At 38.5% G+C, this 20,478-nt stretch overlaps 2 long non-coding RNA genes across 2 annotated transcripts in view; both read left to right on the forward strand.

The window, feature by feature from the left end:
* Positions 1 to 10,218, forward strand: part of LOC114487227 (uncharacterized) — a 14,377-nt gene extending 4,159 nt beyond the window's left edge. The window contains exons 2-4 of the long non-coding RNA XR_003682151.2: positions 1,097 to 1,177; positions 9,146 to 9,274; positions 9,917 to 10,218. This is a non-coding gene — a long non-coding RNA (uncharacterized lncRNA). The remainder of the gene's footprint in view (positions 1 to 1,096; positions 1,178 to 9,145; positions 9,275 to 9,916) is intronic.
* A 57-nt stretch (positions 10,219 to 10,275) lies between these two features.
* Positions 10,276 to 20,003, forward strand: LOC129392569 (uncharacterized). Its single transcript, XR_008618736.1, has 3 exons — positions 10,276 to 10,328; positions 17,862 to 18,041; positions 19,902 to 20,003. It is a non-coding gene; the product is annotated as an uncharacterized lncRNA (long non-coding RNA).
* Positions 20,004 to 20,478: the final 475 nt, after the last annotated feature.

The raw sequence follows: 20,478 nt of genomic DNA on the forward strand, positions 1-20,478 counted from the left end.
TGGGAGAGGCCACGGCAGTGAGAGGCCCGCGTACCGCAAAAAAAAAAAAAAAAAAAAAAAAAAAAAAAAGAAAATTGGAGAGGTTTAAGTCAACAGTGCTAGTCTCTTGTGACTTGGAGATATCAAAGGAGGAAGTTTGTTTGTACCTGTAATTTGAGAAGCTAAAAGTGCCACCTCCTGGGGTAGGGGTGGGCCGGCAGGGACCTTATTTGCGTTGTGGCTGAATTTGGAGTCAGATTTACTGACACTGTCAAAAGTAATTTAAGGTTTTTGTCACAGAGAAAGACCTAAGATGCTTGATTCTCACATCAGCTGCACCCTAGTCTAAACTTTTCATGATTCGGATTAGTTCAGCCACGCTTGTCTCTTACAGAGCTCTGTCTTAGCTTACTTTAGCATTTTTGTTGACTTTTTTATTAAAAAGTGGGGGAAAACCTGAGGGAAAAAAAGACTTGAAAAAAAAAAAAAAAAGACTTGACGAACAGAGCCTTTGTTAAGACTCTTTGGGTTGCAAGTGATAGAAATCCAGCTCCGATTAGTTTAAGCCCAAAGCAGGATTTATCATAGAGAAAATAAAGAGTGGCCCAGAACTCAAGGACAGGAAAGTATCAGAGCTTCAGGAACAGTGAGAACCAGGGGTTTGAACTTGGTCAGGATGTTCCTTCTGTTGCTTACCTCTGCTGCTTTCAACAGCTTGGCTTCATTATTAAACTCACCGTGGAAGGGCTTTCTCCGTGGGTCGAAAAACAACATGGCTCCCAAGTTAGACCATTCATTTCATAAAAGAGTCTGAGTTTCAGTCTGCTGATCCCAAGCATAACATCCCTGGAGAGGGGTGCTTTGGCCCAATATTTGAGTCAGGATCCAAACTTCAAACCAATCAACAGTGGCCAGGAAGTGGGGATAGGCTGTATTAAATCAGTTCTTACAGGACTCATGTAACACACAGGTGCTCAAAGTATGGGGATTTAGGAGTCCCCTAGACCCTTTTAGGGGGCCCACAATGTCACCGTTATTTTCATTAAAAACACAATTAAATAAAAATTCTTTTCATAATAACACTAAGATATTTGACTTTTTCACTCATTCTCTGTAGAGCGTATGGTGGAATTTTCCAGAGGTTACATGACATAGGACATCACAACAGATTGAATGCAAAAACAGATGTGGAATCCAGGTAGTATATTTTTATTTTTATTTTTTTTCAGGTAGTTTAGTCTTCTATTAAGCCTGACAGTAAAGAGATTTAAAAATGTAAAACAATGCCACTCATCTCACTATTTAAAAAATATATATTTATATTTCATAAAAATGTTGTTTATGTTAGTACCTGATGGGCTTGTTATTGCTATTTTTTTTGTTATTGCTATTTTTAAGTGAATTAATACTTTAAATATTTAACTATTTCTAATATAGTAAATATTAATAGTTATAACCTACATAAACAAAAGCTCTTTAGAGGCATCAATAACCTCTAAGGAGTTCCTGAGATTAAAAAAAGCTCCCTATGAGGGTGGGAGGGAGGGAGACGCAAGAGGGAAGAGATATGGGGACATATGTATATGTATAACTGATTCACTTTGTTATAAAGCAGAAACTAACACACCATTGTAAAACAATTATACTCCAAGAAAGATGTTAAAAAAAAAAAAAGAAAAAGCTCCCGAACCACTAATATAACTATGGGCAACTTGCTTGATTTTTCTGTGCTTCAGTTTCTTCATCTGTAAATGGGGATAATCTGTAAATAGGGCCTACCTTATAGGGGTATGGGGGAATTAAGAGAGTTAGTACTTTGTGAAGTGCTTAGAGCAGTTCCAGGCACATAATAGGTGCTTTAGAAGGGTTAAATACTACTACTACTACTACTACTACTACTACTGCTACTAAAAGAGAGGTTCACAGACTATGCCAGAGGTCAACAACATTGGAATCAAAAAATAACCAATCAGAGAAAACTGTATGAAAATGTCTAGGGTTTTATGTTAAGGCAGGTACTACAGAAAAAACAAGTACAAGGGTAGAAATTATCTCATTACTTGGGCTTTATATATCTTGATTTAGGTCATTCCGTAGTTTGAGTTTCTCTAACAGTATGATAGCTGATTCTGCGTCTCAGGGTTAGCAACTTTCCTACATGGTTCTCCTTTTTGTTTTCAAAAAATTTTTATTTTTTATTGATGTATAGTTGATGTACAATATTATGTAAGTTACAGGTGTACAATACAGTGATTCACAATTTTTAAAGGTTATACTCCATATAGTTATTTAAAATATTGGCTATAGTCCCCATGTTGTACATATATCCTTGTAGCTTATTTTATACCTACTAGTTTATACCTCTTTCTTCCCTACCCCTATATTGTACATGGCACTTTAGATCTACTTTGACTATTTGTTGTGCCCTAACCCACAATTTGCCCTCTCCTGTTGGCGATACATGGGAAAGCATGATATCACTGTGTGACCCTCTATGTACCAAAGGCACATTTAATCCTTGAAGTATTCCTGAACTATAGGTGTTATTAACTCAGTTTCACAAGTGAGGAAACTAAGGCTGAGAGAAGATGTAAGTGGCCCAACGTGACACAGTTAAAAAATAACAAAGCCAGGAATTGAACCTAGATTTGTAGGACGTTGAAGTCCAACTTCTTTCCAGTATTCCCTCCGGTCTCCTATCTAGAGAGAAATAAAGTCTTTAGTAATAAACAAAGCCTCTTGTTTCACAATTAGAAATGAAAGACTTAACTACACCTCTCCTCTTTTCTAATATATGCGTTTAATGCCAAAAATTTCCCTCTGAGTACTGCTTGAGCTACATCCCACAAAATCTGATGTATTTTAATTTTCATTCAGTTGAAAATATTTTCTAATTTCCCTTGTGATTTCTTCTTTGACCCATGGGTTACTTAGAAGGGTGTTGTTCAATTTCCAAATATTCGAGGATTTTTTTCAGATACCTTTCTGGTTTTGATTTCTAATTTAATCTCATTGTCATCAAATGATATACTGTGTATGAGTTCAATCCTTTCAAATTATTGTGACTTGTTTTATAGCACAGAACATATTCTATCTTGGTAAATATTGCATGTATACTTGGAAAGAATGTGTGTTTGGGTATTGATAAATAGAGTGTTCTATAAACATCAGTTACTTCAATATGATGATGTTATTCAAGTCTTCCATATCCTTACTGATTTTCTGTCTACTTGTTTTGTTGAAAACAAACATTATTGAAAGAGGAGTTTTAAATTCTCCAACTATAATTTTAGATTTGTTTATTTTTTCTTTTGCGTCTATCAGTTTCTTCTTCAACTATTTTGAAGCTTTGTTATTAAGTGCATAAAGATTTAGGAATTTAATGTCCTCTAATTAATTGATCCCTTAATCATTATGAAATGTCTCTTCATCTGTACAAAAATTCTTTGCAAGGACATTTACTTTGAGAGTATAGCAAATCCAGCTTTCTGTAGCTAATATTTGCATGTATATCTTTTTCCATCTTTTTACTTTTAGTCTATCTATATCTTCATCTTTAAGTGGGTTTTCTTTAGGCAGTATATAGTTGGATCTTTAAAAAAATTTAATATGATAAACTTTGCCTCTTATTACTTACATTTATTTACATTTAATGTAAATGGTCTAAACATATAATCATCAACCATGTGGTCCAGGCTCAGATATGTCAATTGAGATATATAGTTTGTCACCCCAAAACAGTTTCAAAATTTCAAGTTTTTTATTTCAATTTTTCAGATGTCCTAAATGGGATATATCGACTACAACACTCCTTCTAAAAATTCCCTTTCATTTTTCCTTCTACTTTACTCACACAGTGCAATTCTTTGCAACACTTTTTTTTCAACTCTTCAGAAAATTGCACCCAATGGTGTCTTGAGCTTCCTGTCCTTTGCCCCTTCTGTTTCCTCCTGATTCTGCATTACAAGAGTTCAAAGGGATAGTTCTGACATCTCATCTTGAAGGATGAGGGAGAGAAAGAAACTGACTAGGCAAAACTCGAGTCTTCTTTGACCCATAGCGGGAGAGAAACGTCTGGGAACAATTATACATTAATATCTCTCGTCCAGCTGTGCTCTCCCATATCACAGCTACAAACAGGTGACCAATATTGAAATGTGCCATTGCGCATTCATTCCCTCTCTTCACAGTCTAGTGCCTCCCTTGCCTATGTTGTCAATTTCTACTGTGTCGGAGAGGCTACTCTCTCCAGACAGTGTCTTTAGTTGGGAAGGAAAAGAGAGCAAAGAGATGTGAGCATTCATTATTCATTCATTCAACATATATTCATTGAGTACCTACCATGTGTGAGGTGCCTCTTGGGGTGCTTTGGGGTGAGCAAGTCAGACAAGACTCTTGCTCTTGCAGTGCTCACCTCCTAGTGAAGGAGACACACAGTTACCATGTTCAGATGGTCCTGATGGGCCATGAAGAAAATAATTCAGAGAAGCGGAAAGAGAGCCATGGGTAATAGGATGAGGGCTGTATTTTTGCAGGGTAGTACAAGAATGGAATGATGTAAGTGAGTAAGCTGTGGGAATGTCCAGGGGAGATTTCTCAGGCAGGGACCTGTAAGTGAGACAGAATGAAGCCATGTAGATTCAAGAGACTGGTGTGACTCAGCATGATGTACAAAGAGGAGAGTGAAGACAAGGAGATGAGGTTAGGGAGGTAGCTAGGCACATTCATGCAGGATCTGATTGCTCAGGGTAAGATTCTAGAGCAGAGCTGTCCAAGAGAACATTGGGTTGATATGAAACCTATGTGTAATTTCAAACTTTCTGTCACTATGTTAAAAGAACTAAAAACAAATGGGTACAATTAATTTTTATACTGTATTTTTAACCAGATATACCAAAATTGTATCATTTCACTATGCAATCAATATAAAAACTTTGCGTGTGGCTTTCAAAAAACTTTGCTTAGAAAAACAGGTTGTGGGCCATAGATTGCTGTCCCCTAAACTAAGGAAGTGGATATTCTTTTTTTTTTTAATTAGCCAAAACAATCTTGAGAAAGAAGAATAGAGCTGGAGGTATCATGTTCCCTGACTTCAGACTATACTACAAAGCTACAGTGATCAAAACAGTATGATACTGGTGCAAAAACAGACACATATATTAATGGAACAGAATAGAGAGTCCAGAAATAAACCCACATACTTATGGTCAATTAATCTACGACAAGGGCGGCAAAAATATATAATGGGGAAAAGACAGGCTGTTGAATAAGTTGTGCTGGGAAAACTGGACAGTCACATGTTAAAGAATGAAATTAAAACATTTTCTCACAACATACACAGAAATAAACTCAAAATGGATTGAAGACCTAAATGTAAGACTGGAAACCATGAAACTCCTAGAAGAAAACATAGGCAGAACACTCTTTGACATAAATCATAGCAACATTTTTTGGATCTGTCTCCTAAGGCAAAGGAAACAAAAGAAAAACTAAACAAATGGGACCTAATCAAACTTAAAAACTTTTGCACAGCAAAGGAAACCATCAACAAAACAAAAAGACAACCTACTGTATGGGAGAAAATATTTGCAAAGGATATGACTGATAAGAGATTAATATCCAAAATATATAAACAGCTTATACAACTCAACATCAAAAAAATAAACAAGCTAATTAAAAAATGGACAGAAGATCTGGAGAGACATTTTTCCAAAGAAGACATATGGATGGCCAACAGGAATATGAAAAGATGCTCTTCATCACTAATCATCAGAGAAATGCAAATCAAAACCACAATGAGATATTACCTCACCCCTGTCAGAAAGGCTATCATCAAAAACACCACAAATAACAAATGTTGGCAAGGATGTGGAGAAAAGGGAACCCTCATACACTGTTGGTGGGAACGTACATTGGTGCAGCTACTGTGGAAAACTGTCTAGAGGTTTCTCAAAAAGCTAAAAATAGAACTACCATATGACCCAGCAATTCCATGGTTGGGTATACATCCAACAAAAATGAAAATACTGAATTCAAAAAAATACATGCACCCCAATGTTCATAGCAGCATTATTTACAATTGCCAAGATATGGAAGCAACCTAAGTGTCTATCAACAGATGAATGGATAAAGAAGATGTTTTATATATATATATATATATATATATATATATATATAAAATGGACTACTACTCAGCCATAAAAAAGAATGAAATTTGCCATTTGCAACAACATGGATGGACTTGGAGGGTATTATGCTAAGTGAAATGGGTCAGATAGAGAAAGACAAATTCTGTATGATGTCACTTACATGTGGAATCTAAAAAGTAAGTAGTGAATATAAAAAAAAGAAACAGACTCACAGATATAGAGAACAAACTAGTGGTTACCACTGGGGAGAGGGAAAGAGCAATGGGCAAAAGAAGGGTAGGGGATTAAGAGATACAAACTACTATGTATAAAATAAATAAGTTACAAGGATATATAGTGCAGCACAGGGAATATGGCCAATATTTTATAATAACTTTATTTTATTTATTTATTTTTAATAACTTTAAATGGAGTATAATCTATAAAATTTTGAATCATTATGTTGTATACCTGAAACTAATATAATATAAATCAAGTATACTCAGTAAAAAGATAAGTAAAAATTTAAAAATTAAATTAGATATAATTGACATATAACATTATTTTAGTTTCAGGTGTATAATATAATGATTTGCTATTTGTATATAAATGAGACAAGAGGGAAGGGGGGCAGGGCACAACCATTAAAAAATGACACAGCCATTGAGGACACAACAATAACTGGTTAGAACCTACTATGTCCAAGATGGCAGAAGATTCAATTTCCAGTAGACCTTGAGCCTCATTATATGCTCATTGTAATGCATTATCATGCTAAATGACACACCCACAAGTGCCATGACAGTGCTGAGGCAGACCATAAAAGACCAAAAAGTGGGCAGTGGCCCAACTCCTGGAAATCCCCAGCCCTTCCCCAAAATAGTTGGAACAATCCTCCCACTCATTAGCCTATGAAATTACCCAGCCCATAAAAATTAACCACCCCATATTTCAGGGCTGCTCTCACCTTCTGAGACAGCCCACACTCTGTCTATGGAGGGTGTATCTCCCAGGGCTGCCCTTACCTTCTGAGACAGATCATATTCTGTCTATGGAATGTGTATCTCTGCTTTCCCTTTACTATGGATTGCTCTTGAATGCTTTCCTGCGAGAAGCCAAGGACCCTCACTTGGTGGCCCACCCCAAGAACTCACCTGAGACCTGGGACATGACCATCCTCTCATGCCCCATGTTCCTGCAACCTCTTTACAAAGGATATTAATAAATCTACTTCTTACCTATCACTTTGCCTCTCGCTGAATTCCTTCTGCACTGAAACATAAAGAACCTGAGCTTCATTAAGTCCAGAGACGAGTTGTGTGGTTTCAGGTGGAAGATTGTGGGTTCAAGTCCCAACTGAGGTGTGTGGTTTCATATTGAGAAATGATCCCTACAATAAGTCTAGTTAACATCTGTTACCACACACAGTTACAAAATCTTTTTTCTTGTGATGATAATTTTTAAGAATTAAAACTTTTTAATGAGATGTTTTGCATTCTTCTTTTTACTAAACGCAATGGACTGCATATTTACGTTCCTTCCAGATTCATATGTTGAAATCCTAACTCCCAATGTGATGGTATTAGTAGGTATAGCCTATGGGAGATGATTAGGTCAAGAGTAGAGCCCTGGTGAATGGTATTCTGTCTCATAAAAGAGACCACAGAGAGCTCCCTTGCTTTTGCCACCCATGTAAAGACACAAGGAGAAGACAGACAAAGAAAATAGAGGGAAAGACATAAATAATACATAGAAGTAGAGCTCTCAGAGCTAAAGAAAGATCCAAGTCTTCAAATTAAAAAGTCTCATGAATGAATGAAAGAAAGAACCATATCTAGCCCTAACTTGGAGAAACTTCACAAGTCCAAAGATAAAAAGATTCCAAGAAGAAACAAGAGGCTACATCAAAGGAATGAGAATTATATTGGCTCACATCAGTTACACTAGCTGCTAGAAAACAAGGGAATAATGGTTTTAAAATTCCTGAAGAAAAATGATTTTGAGCCCAGAGTTCTATACTCAGCCAAATTAGCATTTAAGTATGGAGCAAAATATTTTTTTGACTTCCAAGGACTGAGGAAATTTATCAACCACAGACCCTTCCTGAAAGAAGTGCTTAAGGATGTACTACAGCAAAATGAAATAGGAATCCAAAAACAGAGAAAGAATTCAGGAAGTAGAAACAAGGCAATTAAAAGAAATCCTAGAATGCTGGTTGTGCAATAAGCCTAGAAGTGAAATAATGTGAAGAAACTAGATCATCTTAGAGAGTAGATATAGGATTATTATAGTATTAAATTTGAAAATCACAATATATTCCATTTCTCCTTCAAGAGCTACAAGTCTAGTGACATATAATTATATCACCTTCTTTACTGGATCCAAACACTCTATTTGATCCTGCCATGAATATTTTTATATCATCAGCACACAGCAGATACTTGTTCTTGGTTTTCAATGTTGGGAATTAAGTTATAGACAATGTATGGAAAATGTAATTAACATTAGAGAACAGAGTATAAATGTTGTAAATTCCACGAACAGAAGTAATGGCATGTTAGGATGTATAGGTAGGGAGGAATGAAAGATAAGGGGAAGTAAGTACAGAGGTGTTCAGCACCTCACCAGCAGAAAATCGAGATACTGTGTGCCTTAGCGCTGGGGGCCTAGGCAAGGTAGGTAAGGGAGAGGGCAATGTGGGAGGGGTAGGAAGCAGGGCCTAGGGGTACCGGGACTGGGGTATTGCACGTGTGACGCGAGAAGAGGTGCACGAGGACTGGGAGTGGGGAGGACGTGTGAGACGGCAGGGCACAGCAGGGTGCGGAGCGGAAGGGGCGTGGCGGGGGTGGGGCTTAGCGGGGAGAAGGGGAGCAGGCCCCCCACCCTTTGGCCCGGGCGCCTGCGCAGACCAGTTGCCCACCCAGTTCTGGAGCGCCCGCGCTCAAACCTTGCCGCGCGTCATTTCGCTTCCCCTCACATCACTTCGCCTCGCCGATCCTCGCGTCTTCGCCTCGCCGATCCTCGCGTCTTCGCCTCAGCCGAGAGTCATGCCGCGCCTGCCGGTTGTCTGCCTACTTCCCCGCCGCCGTGTGACCCTGCTGGTCCTGCAGCCTGGTCAGCGCCTGGTCCACTTGGCGCTTCCGCGCCAGCGCCCCGCGTCGACCATCGTGAGTTGGGGTCCACCTGCTGGGGCGGCGCAGGCGGGACGCGACGGACGGGAGCGCGTGGCCGAGGCGGGGAGGACGCGGCCGCCGCTCGGGTGGGAGGCTTCGGTGGCCGGGCCTCAGTTGGAGGGCTCAGAGGCCCGGTGGGGGGCCGGGGCGGCGTCGCGGTGAGGCCGCCGGGGTTGGGCCTGAGGCGGCGGGAAGCGGCGACCTGGAGGAGCGCGCGGGCTTCAAAGGGCCGAGCCTTAGTCCTCGGTACCTTTTATGGGCGCGAAGTCCGAGGGGCAGAGCTGTCGTTGCCCACCTCAGAATATCTGCCACCTTCGATCGCCCTCTAAATTGCCAAGACGTAGCGTTTTCCCTAAAACGTTGGAAATCGTGGGCAGCGTCTAGCTTCCAGAGTTCAAAGGTCAGAACTGGGGCGCCATGAGAAGGAAAATGAGTTCTCCTCAAAGATTTCTGTTGGGTCGCCTAGGAAGGGAGCTCCCGCTTTTCAGGTTTCACCAGGCCTCCGTTTCGATGACAACAGCCAAACTCCTCAAAACGTTTAAGGGCGGTTTTCGTTCTTTCTTTTGTTCGGCAGCGAGTGACTGACTGTTCCCGGAAGCCGCCGTCGCTAACAGCGTTTTTCATCTTCTCTTCCAGGCGGTGGCTATTGCCCTCGCGGTGTTTTTCACCGCCTTCTTAACCCCTAGTGGGTATTTGCTGAGCAATCTGAACCAGTACCGAAGACAGTAGTGGGAGAAGGTGTAGAGCAGCGGTTTACGTCCAGCAAACTTTCAGAAAACGCTGTGGCTTCTTTAAATGCGCAAAAGTTCTTAGTTGGGTTGATGATGCAACCATTGTGGGTATTCACTTTCATAACCGCATGCTTATGGTGAATATTTTGTACTTTTTTGGTATTGTGCATCATAGAGTTATACAGTCACTTAAAAATGTTAAATAAAATTGAGACACTTGTTCATGCTTGGTATTAATGTGTGGTCACAGGTTATTTTCGAAACGTCGTGAAAGCCGACAAAATCTACTGAAAGAAAATACAGTTGACCCTTGAAAGGTGAGGAGGTGTGGGCCTCCGGAGGGGAGGGGGCGGTGCGGGCGGAATTAGGAGTGCTGACCCTCCCTGCGGTCGAAATTCCCTCCGTAGCTTTACAGTCCGCCCTCCAGTATCTGAGGTTCTGCCTCCGAGGATTCAGCCAACCTCGGATCTTGTAGTATATATTCGTTGAAAAAAAATTCCTGTGTAAGTGGACCTGTGTTGTTCAGGGGTCAGTTGTACACTAATGAGAACGGCAACGTAAGACCAGACTTAACCGAACTTTTTTCTTCTCTGACTCTGGTGATTGTGTGCTTAAGCTTCTAATGGCTGCCTCCATGTGCTCCAGCTAATGACAAAGGAATGAATGGTCTACCTTTGTGCTGGCTGGGGAAGAATATTGCACTGGAGGGGTCTTTGCCATAAAACTGGAGTGCTTAATTTTCTGAACCATTTACTTGACACACGTATTTATTGAGTATTCTCATGGAATAATGCTATATGTTGGGAAATGGTCGTTCATTTTGGTGAACAAACTCTGTTGCCCTGTCTTGTTAATTTTACATGCATAAAGGTGTCACTTTCAAAGTACAGTGGATTCTTGTTATTTGGGGTAGTTTTATTATGTAGTCACTGAATGCTGAATTAGTACACACTGAACCACTGCTCCTAGGGGAAGTACAGGCTTAGGTTCCTGTGAGCCTCTGGTCACAATATATTTCTCAACCTATCATTATATATAACCTGATTTTATGTGTGTTTCTATTTAAGGACACTATTTATTATATATTATTGATTCATAAGTATTGTACTCATGGCCGACTGCACTATAACTCATGTCGGATTGAAGCTTATCTAATATATATATTTTTCCTCTACGGCACATCACAGTCTCATGCTTAGACACTGGACAGCACTTCAGCACTATGCTTGGGGACCATTTTATTTTTTAATTTATTTTATTTTTAAAAATTTATTTTATTCAAGTACAGTTGATTTACAGTGTTGTGTTAATTTCTGCTGTACAGCAAAGTGATTCATTTACACATATATACATTCTTTTTCATATTCCTTTCCATTGTGGTTTATCACAGGATATGGAATATAGTTCCCTGTGCTATACAGTAGGACCTTGTTTATCCATGCTGTATATATTGGTTTGCTTGGGGGCCATTTTAAACAGTGAAATCTCCAACAAAAAGTACAAAAATGTAAAAAGTGTGACACTAAGTAGACCATGGAAAGGACACTTGTTTACAGTATGAGAACTGAAATAAGAAGTTAGAACATAGCCTTGTTTGACCTTAGCATTGGGCAATTCAAATTTGTCACCACCCCTGCATGTCTGTGAATGATGTGAAAGTGTTGTGAGTATTCATTTGGGGATTGCTAATCAATTTTAGCAAGTAGGAGAATTTGCAAATATGGACTCTACAAATAATGAGGATCAAGGGGAATTTCTTGGAGGAGGTCTTCTATTTGTGAGGTGTTTTGGAAGTTTTTATTTTGAAATCTTAAGAATTTACAGGATGTTCTTTGGGGAAGAATTAGTGTGTAGAAGCTTTCATGTCTTCAGGTTAAATTTTTATGGAATAGTTTTAAAATGTGAGTCTGGGGAATAAATGAAGTAGTTCAACTCTTGGTTTAAAAGTGAGATCTGACAATAAACTAATGATTTTCTTGGTGAAACAGCTGATTATAAAATATTTTGACAGTGATATCATTGGTAGAACTTTCACTGTCGATTTCCCAGATGAGTACTTTATTGGCTAACATCCAATAGGTATAAAGTTCCGATATCTGATCATCACCGTATACATATACTGCCTATCTATCTCATCTCCATAGCCAGATTTAAAATTCCTTGAGGAAATGCGAGGTGTGATAACTTTTTAATCCTTAGGTGTAGGGTAGTAGATAAATCAAAATATTTACTCTTTGATCAGAAGACTGAAATTGCTCCTTCATGTGAACAGGCATTTAGTGAGCATCTGTTATGTGGTCTGTAGATGGGAAAACAGATAGCTCCTATCTTATTGTTTTTCTGACATTTAGCTCAAAGGCTGGCAAATATTCTGAGCTCTTTTTATTTAAAAATATAACCTGTTGAGTGGTTAAACTGCTGATGAGACAAATAGGGTTCATCTCTCTTGCCAGTTTCAGTTCTTTCCAGTAGTGGCTGTGTGTAATGCTGTGTTGAGGAAGATTATAGAAGAAATGGAATAATTTTAATTAACAGTATAAGTAAAATGTAGCATTTATATCGATTAAGCTTGTCCTTTTTCCTTGATAATTTTTGGCAAAGAAATTTATAGAAATTATAAATTCATGTCTTTCGACAAGACTTATAAATCATTTATAACATTTAATTTATAAGCATGATGAACACAGTATTTAATTTGTAAGCATGATAAACATAATATTTGTGGCAAATATTTCTGTCAAATATTTTAAGAAAGATTGATGATTATGAAATACTTTTATTCAGAAAGATCAGGGGTAAGCCATTTTTCAATACAGAAAAAACATTTTCTGGGAAGTTCTATTTATTTTTAAAGTTCTGTTGCTATGGCAAGTTGCTGAATTTGGATAAATCACTTTACTTCTGGAAGGCTGTTTCCTTTTCTGTAAAATCAGCAGGTTGACCTAGACCAGTGATTTTTAACTTTTTTGCTTTATTCACAGCAGTATGTCGTCATTGAAAGATTTTGTGGCCTACCGTTTAAGCAGGGCATTAAAATTTTTTTTTTAAATAGTAGCCTGAGGTTAGTCAGAATTAAACTTTGTAAATCAAGTACAGATTAAAATTGATCCTATAATTTATGCACATATGTGTACACATATACATTCAATATGATACTTGGGGTAGGCCTATCATGGGGAAAATCACTTCTCTAATGTCATATTCATTTTGTCAGCCTACACTTCTCTCAGCTTTATTACTCCATTGTTCCCACCACACCTTTACTTGGCATCAGTTGGACTTCTCCATTCTCTTCTGTGAGGAACCTGTTGTTTTTCCTTTTTCCTTGTCCACCCTTCCCACCTTACCCACTCATTTAAGTGTGCTATTGCCAATACCTCTAACTTCTTTGCTCTTTTGTCTTTTTGTTCATGTGCCCTCCAAAATACAAATCTTATATCAGTCTTAGTCCCCCGATTTTGGCTCAGGCAAGAGCTGCAAAGGAAATGAAAGAATCACACTGTTAACTGCTATTAGAAATTCATTGTCTCCAAACTCATAAGCCTGTAGTGCTTCTTGAAATTCCTTTCTCTTTTCCTTTACTTTTCATGATAGTGGCCATTTTAAATCTCATGTTCTATTGATTTATTATATTAGCCCTCTACTTAATCTTAGCAGAGTACCTCATCTCCTACTGCACAGAGGAAGTTGAAACTATTCCTTAATTATTGCCCCCTTATCTACAAATGTAACTGAATCCAACCCATCTTTTCTCTGATTGCAGTGGAATGGAGAATTACCATTCTAAGGCTGACCCTCTTTCCTGTGCTCTGGGTCCTACATCTTTCCTACCCTATGGGATACAAAGCTCTAGCAATTGTCTAACTTAGATTTCTCTTTACTGACTCCATCTCCTCATAATTTAAATATGCTCAGCTTTCATTCTTTAAAAAAGGGGAAGAAGCCCTTCCATCTCCTTTAACATAAGCATCCAAGTTTTTGGTAGCTTTCTCAACCTCTGCTCCACTGATTGAGTTTTCAGTTAACTGAATGCTTATTTCTACTCATCATTCCATTGATATGCTATCCAAGGTCATCAGTAGCTTTGTCACTAAATCTAGTAGATAGCTCTTAGTCCTTACCTTTTTGCAGTATTTCGCATTATTTACTCTGGTTTTGAAATAATGTCCTCAGTGGTATCACACTTAAAGGTATCACAAACTTCTCATTTTTCTCCCATCAATTTGATTGTTCTTTCTTAGTCTTAGCCTCCTTCCCCTTCTGCTTAAAATTTCTTCTCTCTGTATATTCTCAGCCTTTGGATGGCTTCAGTTACTTATTGATTACTCCCAAATCAGTCTTTCTGTCCTAGATCTTTCTCCTGAAATCCAGGTAGTTATTTCTGTGTGCCTAGCATTTCTTCTTTGATAATGCATAGATACTTCAGATTAAAAATACCCAAACCTGAAATCTTTCTCCCCTCAAATCTGCTATTCATCCTGTGTGCATTCATTCATTCATTCAATGTTTGAGCACCTCCTGTATACCACTGTACACTGTGCTAGGAACTGGATCTATACAGGAGAATCAAATAGATAAAGTCGCTGCCCTAACTTAGTCTAGAGGGGGAGGTAGACAAACATGTCAACTTAAATACATAATCACAAATAGGATATGAAGAATAACTAGGGGACCTAACAAGTGGGGGGAAGGGCAGTCATTGAAGGTGTGTTTGCTGGAATGATATTTAAGCTGAGACCTAGAGAGGTGAACAGTGGGGAAGGAAATTAAAATTTTAGAAGGAAGTCATGTCTGAGACCCTGAGGAGACCAAGATCTTGATATTTTATAGAACTGAGGAAAGCTACATAGCTTTAAGTGTTGTGGGTGAGAAGGAAAGTGTTGTGAGATGATGAGGGAGTAGGTGGGAGCCAAATCATAGATGGCATTATTGACCATGTTTGAATTAAAAAAATTTTTTTATTATATGTACAGGAAAGCTATTAAAGGGTTTTTGAACAGGAAAGTGATAGGATCTGGTTTTAGGAAGATAGCACAAGTAATTTAGGCTTATGAAAGTAAATGTAATGAGAAGTGAATCATGTTTGCCTTGAATCTGAAAAGTAAGGTACTGTGGTCTCTTTCAGCTGCTTATACCGGAAATAAGTGTAGGAACCCTCCTTGGCAGTCTTTTTCTTTACTATAGTTCTAATCTTACTAAGTCTTACTAATTGTACATTTTTAACTTTTCTTACATTTGACCTTTTCATCCAGCTCCAGCTTCACCTTTTAATGACTCCTGTCTTTTTTAAAAAATAAATTTATTTATTTGTTACTTATTTATTTTTGGCTGCATTGGGTCTTCGTTGCTGTGTGTGGGCTTTCTCTAGTTGTGGCGAGCGGTGGGGAAGGAAATTAAAATTTTAGAAGGAAGTCATGTCTGAGACCCTGAGGAGACCAAGATCTTGATATTTTATAGAACTGAGGAAAGCTACATAGCTTTAAGTGTTGTGGGTGAGAAGGAAAGTGTTGTGAGATGATGAGGGAGTAGGTGGGAGCCAAATCATAGATGGCATTATTGACCATGTTTGAATTAAAAAAATTTTTTTATTATATGTACAGGAAAGCTATTAAAGGGTTTTTGAACAGGAAAGTGATAGGATCTGGTTTTAGGAAGATAGCACAAGTAATTTAGGCTTATGAAAGTAAATGTAATGAGAAGTGAATCATGTTTGCCTTGAATCTGAAAAGTAAGGTACTGTGGTCTCTTTCAGCTGCTTATACCGGAAATAAGTGTAGGAACCCTCCTTGGCAGTCTTTTTCTTTACTATAGTTCTAATCTTACTAAGTCTTACTAATTGTACATTTTTAACTTTTCTTACATTTGACCTTTTCATCCAGCTCCAGCTTCACCTTTTAATGACTCCTGTCTTTTTTAAAAAATAAATTTATTTATTTGTTACTTATTTATTTTTGGCTGCATTGGGTCTTCGTTGCTGTGTGTGGGCTTTCTCTAGTTGTGGCGAGCGGGGGCTACTCTTCGTTGCAGTGCGCGGGCTTCTCATTGTGGTGGCTTCTCTTGTTGCGGAGCACGGGCTCTAGGCACGCGGGCTTCAGTAGTTGTGGCTCGCGAGCTCAGTAGTTGTAGCTCGAGGGCTCTAGAGCTCAGGCTCAGTAGTTGTGGCTCACGGGCTTAGTTGCTCCGTGACATGTGGGATCTTCCCGGACCAGGGCTCGAACCCGTGTCCCCTGCATTGGCAGGCAGATTCTTAACCACTGCGCCACCAGGGAAGTCCCTAATCTGTTTTTAAAATTATGGTTAAAGTAAGTGAAAAGTTATCTCCATATATAAAGAATGGAGAATTCAAAATAATCTAAATCCAGTTTAAAAAATAAAAAACTTTTAACTGAAGTACAACATACATAAAAGTGTGTAAGTTGTAAGTATATGGCTCAATTAATTGCACAGAGTTAATACAGCTATGTAATCAGTATCCAGACCAAGAAACAGAATGTTACCAAGATTCAAGTAGCCCCCGAAAGATAACCCCCATTCTGACTTCTAACAGCATAGATTAGTTTTGCCTGTTTGAACTTTATATAAATGGAATAGTAGAGAATGTATTGTTACCTTTGGCTCAATGATGTTATGTATGTGAGATTTATCCATACTTTATCTTAGGTTTTTATCTTACTAGATTTATTGTATGTGGGGTAAGATTAGATAAAGAAGGTGGACGCAGCACACATCAAACATGTTCATCTCCAAATATATCTGGAGAAGAACTCAAATAAATAAAGCCAAAATAAATAAATAACAATAAATTATAAGAGGGCTACATTTATGGTGAAATCTGAGATGACAAAGGATAAAGAGAAATTTCTAAAAAGATTTCAGACAGAAAAAAAAAGTCTACAAAGAAATAATCAGATCTCTTGTTGTAATGCAATCTTTGAAGGCAATGAAACAGCACTTTGAAAGATAGGGGGGAGAAAGATTTTCTTTAACTGATCAGAATACTGTACCTAGCCAAAGAAGCATTTCAGTGGAAGAGAAAAATAAAGATAATTTTTAGATGTGCAAGGCCTCAAATTTACCATTTGGGGTATTTCAGGTGGCTTGTGGAAAATGATCCTTGTCCTTCTTGCCCATGCAAATATATGTTTTTTTAAAGTTTCTGATTTAATTAACTAAGGATATAACATGTTATTACAAATGAGGTGACGGCACGGAGCAGATCAGATACAGCATATCTTAGTGCATCTTTTCATGGCCTTCAGAATCTTAATGGGATATGTAGCTGCTGGAGATGTTGTCCAGGCAGAGAAAGGTACTTTTGGAGCTGGGAAAACCAAAGTCTGCCTATGCTTTTGCCCATTTATACTTGGGGCTGAAGTCACCATTCAGATATAACTTAATGTACGTGCTTCCATTAGTGGGAACAAATACTCATCTCTCTTGATTCTTAACCAAAAGGCAGCATTACCAAGGGTGCATTTTCCTCTGGGAGGAGAAAGCATTTTTTGCTTTTGTTTGTGAGAGATCAATGGTTTATTCAGGAGGGGAAAGCCCCAGCCTAATGTTTTCCTCCCTTTCTCCACACCTGCTAGCTGGCCCCCCCCTTACCATAGCCCCCATAGACCCTTGGCGGGGTGGGGGGCCAGTGAGAGGAGGTATGACTGGCCTCTTACTGCTCGTGGTTTGGGCTTCTCTCCAGCTGGTATCGAGTGTTCCCAAGCCTCTTGTTTTATAGAAATCTATTTTTTTTTTCCATAGCCCTCACCACTGACTCTTATCTGGGTGACTTTTATACTGATTTTGATTTGAAGACTATCTTAAATCCATTTCTCTACTTTTCTCCTATTACATAGTTATTAGAAGCTTTATTCCTGCAAAATGAATCCAGGGAAGAGGAAGAGATGTGTTGATAAAATAGTACTGAAGAAGACCAGTCAAACAAAATAGTTAAGTCTGAGTAATTTTTTATCTGTAAAGTAAAACAGCTTAATAATCTGCAACTGCACCCTCAAATGATTGCCTCAGATGCTAAGGTATGTGTTTGGGTAAGGGTGGATGGTGACCAGCAGGGAAGGCTCTAGATACTGAAACTGATGGAGAATTGTATATTGGCCATGGTGGTAATATTTAAATGAAAGTTATATTCTTTCAAAATTTAAGGGTAATTATAAGAAGAATAGAAATAGGCTATATATTTTCCAAATTTCTAGAGGATAAAATGGAAAAGAAAATGAATTTGAGTAAAGGTAGGAAAGAGAAAACAATAACAAGAATGACAAATTGGAAAAATGGCATAAGAGGGCAGGAATAAGTTTTAAGATATTAGTAATTACAGTAAATGTGTTGACTCCCTGTGTTAGCCCCTTGTCTGGGCAAGCTCAGCCATCCTGGACAGTGGGAAGGGTAGGCAGACCAATCTAAGTAACAGGCTGCACAATTTGCCCTAGTCAGCTCTTTCTCAGGGCAGCAGAAGAGTGACCATTTGTCTTTTTCTAGTCCATGATTTCTTCTACGGATGGGAATAATTAAAGAAATTAATTTGAACACAGTAGCTACATGATTTATTACAATGCCCCGATTGGAGTCAATATGAAAAGCGATAGGCACACGGCATTCCTGTGACACAGGTTTAGATTTATGTATTTATGCAAAATCCAGACTCCTTCCTTTGTTTCTATTTAATATTTTCTCAGAGTGATTCTACTGTACCACCCACCCTGGAACCACTTTAGGCTCATTCTTCTAATTTTGTTCATTTTGCAGTCATAAAATGAGTTAAGTATTACCTTTTCATTATATCTGCATTTTTCTTTGCTTATTTTTAATTTATATCTTCATTCTGCTCAAGGATATCAGTGTTTCTTATACACTGAGACATTTATAATTTATTTTACTCACCAAGTTAAAATTTTAATGAATCAAATTCCTCTATTAGAGTATTCATTTTTAAAAAAAAAATCCAGCTATATTACCAGAGACATACACCCCCAAAACTGAAAATAAATGAGGGGCCTTTTGCAAAAGATGATGGAAAAAAAATCTCTTCTCCTTTGAAACTCGTTGAAAATGACAAACATGAGAATGTAGAGAAAAAGTGCCATTTTTAATGAATTATAAAATCCATAACCGTAAGACACAAACTATAAAATAGCATACCTTACCAAATACTGTAAACGAGGGATCCTGAAACAAAGACTGAAACAAGGGAGCTGTCTCTTTATTCTCTAAGCAGAATTGAGATCTCATTGAAAGTTTTCACAGGTATATACATTGATTCTTTGTTTAGAGGGGTTGGAATGAGTCACAGGAGAAGTGACAAATATCTCTTTAGAAAACTGCCGATTACAGGGGTGTTAGTTTACTTGGTATTTCTATGATTTTGCATCCTAGTAAAGAGGAGATTGCTAGAAGGGAAGTGAAGTGGAGGAAGGAGAAGTGATTAGTAAATCACAACACAAAATACCTTAACCCAAAGGATGTTGCTGTGATCCTCTGCAAAAAACTGGTGGCAGCAAAGAAAATAGATTACATGGAAGGGTGTTACAGACATCAAATCTGTGTGAAATTCTCCAGCTTGATTCCCATTATTCCTGCTATACTTTTCTTCAACATGTACCTAGCCCACTTCAAAAACTAGACTGTGCCTGAAAAGTTTTTAAAAAATTAAAATATATTGGAGGATGTATAGTAAAAAATTTAACCTTACCGCCAAAGAGGTCTGACCTTTGTCCTCAGCTTGGAAAGATCTCTAAGCCTTTGGAAGATCGTGCCTAATAGGAATGTCTTATTTGCATGGGGCCTTTGGATCACACTAGATAGTTAATGTGATTAGGGTGGGGGCTGGCCACAGCAGATAATAATGTGATTTATGGTGAGGGCTTTGGATCTTGCAGTATCAGCTCATCTCTGGAAGAGGCCGGGGACCGGAGACTGCTATGAACATGGAGATGTGCATGAACTTTCCTGGTTGGCAATATTCTGTGTGCATTGTTACACATCAATGCCAGGAGAGTAATGCTGTCCTGACTCCACGGAGGAAAGGTCAACTGGAAGATCTGTATTTGGAGCCCTCCTGGCCTCTGTCCTGTGCACTTCTTCCCTTGGCTGATTTTAATCTGTAGCCTTTAGCTGTAATAAACCATAACTGGGAGTATAATAGCTTTTGCTGAGTTCTGTGAGTCTTCCTCATGAATCATTGGAACTAAGGGTGGTTTGGGGAACCTCCGAACTTGCAAAGATGTCAGAAGTGAGGACATTCTTACGTGGGCTGTGCTCGTTGACTTCAAAGTTGACTAAACTCTTTGCAGAAGGTGTTCAGAAAAGAACCCCAACAAAAGACAGGTTAAGAAAATGCCTCAGGGACTTCCCTGGTGGTCCAGTGGTAAAGAATCTGCCTTACAATGCAGGGGACGCGGGTTCGATCCCTGGTCAGGGAACTAAGATCCCACATGCCATGGGGCAGCTAAGCCC

The sequence above is a fragment of the Physeter macrocephalus genome, chromosome 11, assembly GCF_002837175.3.
Source record: "Physeter macrocephalus isolate SW-GA chromosome 11, ASM283717v5, whole genome shotgun sequence".
In the NCBI taxonomy this organism is placed as follows: Eukaryota; Metazoa; Chordata; class Mammalia; order Artiodactyla; family Physeteridae; genus Physeter; species Physeter macrocephalus.